The sequence below is a fragment of the Micromys minutus genome (genome assembly GCF_963924665.1).
Source record: "Micromys minutus genome assembly, chromosome: 9".
In the NCBI taxonomy this organism is placed as follows: Eukaryota; Metazoa; Chordata; class Mammalia; order Rodentia; family Muridae; genus Micromys; species Micromys minutus.
The window spans coordinates 26,850,014-26,856,013 of record NC_137978.1 but is presented as its reverse complement, the minus strand read 5'-3'; positions in this window follow the sequence as shown (position 1 = coordinate 26,856,013).

Sequence of the window (6,000 nt, the reverse complement as noted above, 5' to 3'; positions counted from 1 at the left end):
ACCATATACATATACACCATACACACACACATACATCATATACACATCATATACCACATACACATACACCATATACACCATGCACACAGACCACACATACACACAGCATACACACACACCAAATACACATCATATACAACACACACACAAGAATTATACCACATACAATAACAATAAGTAAAATAAATTAAGAATGCACTCTTCTGGGCTAGAGAGATGGCTCAGCAGTTAAGAGCACTGGCTGATCTTCCAGAGGTCCTGAATTCAATTTCCAGCAACCACATGGTGGCTCATAACCATCTGTAATGGGATCTGGCACACTTCTCAGCCAGACCCCATAGTGCAGGCTGAGACGAGAGAAATTCAAGTTCAAGACTAGCCTGAATTATAGTCAGTTCAAGGCCACCCTTGGCAGTTTAATGAAACTCTGTCTCACAATTAAAAGTGAACTGGGAGACTGGCTGCTTCATGTCTGAGTTCCAGTCCCCAAATCCACGTGAAAAAGCTTATATCCATCCAGCTCACCTACCCCAGCATAAATGATAAGCTCACAGAGGAAGTGGACAGCATTCCTGAGGATGACAGCCACTGCTGTCCTATAGCCTCTACACAGAGATGCCCCCATACATACGCACAAGAAAATGAAGAAGTAAAACCTAGGGTTGGGATGTGGTCAGTGACAGAGTGCTTACCTACCATGCACCTGGTCCTCTAATCACCAGGTATTTTGGTTTAGTTCCCATTTTTCAAACGAAGGGCTGGAGAGATGGCTCAGAGATTAAAAGCTCTTCCAGAGGTCCTGAGTTCAGTTCCCAGCTCCCCCGACAGACAATTCACAAATACTTTTATTCTAGCTCCAAGGGATACGATGCCCTCTTCTACCTTCCAAACACATGTACGTACACACACACACACACACACACACACACACACACACACACACATACACACATACCCCAAAATAAAAATAAATGTTTTTAAAGTGAAAAAAAAAAAAGACTATAAATACCTTATACATGCTGTGGGGTTGTTGTTTGCAGCCACTGAAATATTCCTTTGGTAAAATCGTTTCTAGGTGCTTAGTTCTGAGCACAAATCTCCCTGAATGTGGATCCACACCATAAATCATTTCACTTCTCCCCACCGGCCTCCCCAAAGTTGCCCAAGAACCCTGAAAGGCAGAGGGCTACATACATAAAGATGTGTATGCAGTCGGCAGAGCACAGGCCTGCGGTGCGCAGTAGGTGGTAGCTATTCCCACTGTGTAAGTGGGTGCCTAGAGAAGGCTTTTTAAGCCAGTTCCATGATTCAACACAATACGTATGAACAACTCACTTTGTAGAGTACTAGGAAATCAGGGAGGAAAAAAAAAAAAAAGTTCAGTCTTGCAAACAAAAGAGGCATGTGGGTTATAGAGCAATTTCCCTCCGGCCACTCTGAAATAGTGACCTCTGCTGGCCAGTGGGAACAAGTTTCCCAAGCACCTTCCCATGATTGAGCAAGGGTTCAGTCTACCAAGATCTAGTCCCTGTCCCTGAAACAAACACCAGGTGTTGCATTACAAGAAACTGAAATCTTCACCAGGGTTACCACGATGTAATTGGGATGTTAACACAATTAAAGGCCAGCCTTTCCATTCGCTCATCCACCCAGAAGAGTCTTTTTTTTTTTCCCCTTCGAACTCCATGGTCTCCTATTTTTAAAATACCATAATTGCATGCAAATGTTATAGCAGAAAAACAACACAAGGGGCATTAAAAATCAATCTTCCATGTAAGCCTCAGATTTTCCAGCATGAAGATCCAAGCGCAGAAGTGGTGACAAATGTGGGGAAAACAGTGAGAAACGTCAGAATGCATCATTAGGAACGTTACAAAAGGAAGAGCCCTGGGAGCAGTCTGACTCAGCTGGAGTGAACAGCTCACTACAAAGGCGGCCTTAAGACTGCCTCACAACCCCCTTACACACGGGGCCCAGAAACCCTGCTAGGAAGCAGTCGGGACCCCTTTCTTCAGGCTGAGATGTTTACAAAGCACACACCCACCTCCTAAGGTGTGAGGTCAAACAGGAGCTGTAAACTTTCGTCACAGGGCTGGGAGCTTTGGTTTGGTGTCCACTGTACTAGTATTTCTGTCTGGTTGGTTTTAGTTAGTTTCTGGCCATGTTAAAATGCAGATTTCATATCATAATTCAACATTTTGCCTTCTCATAAACAAACAGGCAAATGGACCGTGCCCCTTGCCCCAGTTCGCCATATCCCCCAGTCGGCCTCATTCCTTTCCTTATCACCAAGTGTTCATTTTCATAAACACCCGAGTCTGAGACCCTGGGTCAGTGACATCCCTAACAGTGCCGAGTTTAAGTCTGAACAAGGAGCAACCATGTAAAAGGTACTTTAGTAGGCACTGGAGAGATGAATTAGCTATGGTCCCTGATCCAAGGAACTCATAGATCGGAAAAGAGAAGCCCCGTGATCACATACGGCAAGGCTCAGGCACCGCAAACAGTGGTAGACTGCAGTTGATTCTGGGTTTTTGAAGCCATACATAACCCATTCATGTTAAGCCTTTCTTTTCTAATTTAAAGAAATCTCAAATGTTTCAACATAATCACTCACTAAAAAAATTTTTCTAACATCTACCTATATTCTCTTCTTGGGCTGTGGGTGATTTAAAAGCATCTTTCCTGATTTCAAAACTTGAAAAACTATCATTTGGATCTACCTTGATTGCCTTACTGAGATACTTCTGTTTGTTTTTGTTCATTGAGACAGGGTTTCTCTGTGTAGCCCAGGTTGTTCTGGAACTCACTCTGTAAACCAAGTTGGCCTTGAACTCAGAGATGTGTCTGCCTCTGCCTCCGGAGTGTTGGGATTAAAGGCTTGTGCTACCATGCCAGGCAAGACATACTTTTAAATGATAGAAATTGGTTGAGGCTTGCTTTAGACGCCCTGTGGCCAGATGTGTGAACATTCTACACAGATATCAGTGCTATTCTTCCCGAGGGTCTCCTAGTGTGGCCCGGAGGTCGTCTGCCAATCACACCATTCAAATAGTCTAAATCTTGACTTCTAAAGTCTAGTCCTGTCTAGAACTGGAAAACATAAAATGTCTTGTTCTAATTACCTTTTTCCTTGTAATTTTGTAAGACTCCATGTACTCCCCCCCCTTGAGGCACTATGTACATCAAAGTATAGAAATGTTACATAGTCAGTTCACTCACATGACCCAAATCAAGACACTCCAGAAACTCACAGGTTGCCTCACTCCAAATCAGCACACAGCCTCTCCCTTATTGCATCCCGACTTCTGTCACCAGACTGTGGCCTTCTCTTGAAATGTGTACAGAACCATGGCGTGTGTTTCCTGGTCTACATGCCTCCTTACGCAGCATGCTCTCTGGATGATTACTGGCACTGGAAAAATAAATTGACAGAGTGTGGCACACCTGTAGCCCCAGGATGGCACTTTCTAAGCTAGTCTCAGCTAAAAAGGGAAATCGTGTTTTTAAGAAATGCAGGGTTGGGTATTGGTAACACCCACTTTTAATCCCAGCGTTCAGGAGGAGGGGCACCCTAGAGGCAGAAGCGGGCCTATGGCTGCAAACTAGTATTAGTCTTCTTGACATAACAAGTTGCAGGCCCCTGGGCTACAAACTCAAACCCTGCATTTGAGACTGGGGAAATTCTGTCAGAAAGCATCTTGTAGAGATGGCGTTTGGAGAGTAAAGCCCTTTGTACTCTTGGGCATGTACTAGTTGAAGTCTGTTCAGTGTTAAGAGAGATCTTATCCATTTTTTTATTCCTTCCAATTTTATGAGTTTTACTTTCTCCGTGGATCAGTCCTACTCTGGTAGGTCTGTAAAGTATCTCACATAGTTTCAAGCTCCATCTCCCTAATGACAGTGCTGAACACCTATCTTCCAGTGAGCCAACGAAGGCCAATTCATCCTCGCTAATGTTTTGTATTCTAAGGCTGTCACCAAGCCTTTGTGAGGAACGAACTGAATCTTTTTCTTTATTTTTTTTTCTTCTTCTTCTTCTTCTTCTTTTTTTTTTTTTTTTTTTTTTTTTTTTTTTTTTGGTCTTTAGGTGTACTTTGTCAAAATATTTAATGATACTTGGATTTATACATCTTCTTATTTTTGGGCTGGAGAGATGGCTCAGCAGTTAAGACACTGGCTGATCTTCCAGAGGTCCTGAGTTCAATTCCCAACAACCAAATGGTGGCTCATAACGGTCTGTAATAGGATCCGATGTCCTTTTCTGGTGTGTCTAAAGAAAGTGACAATGTACTCACATATATTAAGTAAATCTTTTTTTGAAAATGTTCTCATTTTCATCTTTCCCTAGCCTTTTATTTCTAGCATATCTAGCCTCATACTTTCACATCGGTCTTTTGCTAAAAGTAAACCGATTTTTAAACTGTTTAATTCTGCTTTTTGTTTTTGTTTTTGTTTTTTTGCTTTTTGTTGTTTGCTTTTTGAGACAGGATTTCTCTGTGCAGCTGCCTGTCCTGGAACTCACTCTGTCGACCAGGTTAGCCTTAAACTCTGAGACCCACCTGTCTCTGCCTTCTGAGTGCTGGGACTAAGAGCCTTATGGTTGCTTTACGATCTTTTCATTTCATTCCTTCTAGTTTATATTCTTTTAGTGGTTAGCCTTAGATTACAGTGCACATCTGGTAACATCAAAGCCCATTGCGCTGGACATGGTAGCAGAGGCTGGGGACGGAGGACTCTTACAGACAATGGGAAGACCAGAGAATACTTCACTCCCAAATGCTGACTTACCTGGCTTTGCATGTACATACTAATTCTCTCCATGTTAAAGCCTGCGAGACGCTACTTTGTAAGTCAACACTCACGCTTAGCTTTCCTCTGCTTTTCTTGCTTCCCTCACCGGTGATCTTTCCGTTTTCCTGGGGAGTTGGGGGGGGGGGAGGTTACTTCATAGGTGAGTTCACAGAAGAACATCTCAGCTTTTGTCTGAAATGTATTTACCCCACCGTTTGAAGATAAATGCTGAGTATGAGTCCTGGAGATGCAGCTCAGTTGGTAGAGTGCTCACCTAGCGCACACAAAGCCTTGGGTTCAATCCCAGCACCGTATAGACCCTCCATGGTCTCAGATCCCTGTAATCCCAGCAGTAGGAGGTGGAGGCAAACAGACAAGGAGTGGCAGGCTATCCTGAGCCACTTGTCTCAAAAACAAAATGCTAAGTATGAAATTCTAGGTTAGTAAACTCCTTTCAGGACTAATTTTTTGTTGTTTTCCTATAACTTTTGTGGCTTTTTCAAATCCAGCTTGTATAAACAAAAATGAATTATGTGACTTCTGTGTATCCCATGGTTTCCAGTTCTCTACTGAATTCTAGTTTCACCAGGGGATCTTATTCACTTTAGTGTGTCCGACAGCTCCATTGGAAACCCCTCTGTAACTACAATAGCTTGTTGATGATTATTCTTACTCAGTCTGTCTTCCTGTGCCTGGTTATCTAAGTGATAAGCAGTGTGTTTGAACTGTTGCTCGTGGAAATCAGGGTTCTAGGGTGTTGTTTTCCTCCAAAGGGTTCCTCTGGAACCTGGGGTCGTAGGGGAGATCACTTAATTCACTTTAACAACTACACTCTTCCTTGTTTTCTTTCTGCAAAAGAACATACAAGTTCCTTTTCAAAGGCCCTGAATTCCAAACTTTATTCCAAATCTCAGGGAACTGTCTCCACCTTGCTGTTATCAATAGAGGCTTTTCAGAAGCCACACTAGCATGCACGTGACCTACGACCTTGCCTCAAGCATAATCGGACACTTGATCCTCTTGGACCAATTTTCTTCCATCAGGAGTTCGGCTGGCATTCGGGAGCAGCTGGTCAGTTTCCATTACAAGTAAGCTCAGGAACTAGAAGGCAGCTGAAGGAGTAGAAACCCAGTCAGCAACAGGAGCAAGCAAAGAACCAGATACTGACAGTGCTTGAGTTCCTTAGGCCGAGGAGTGACCTATCCT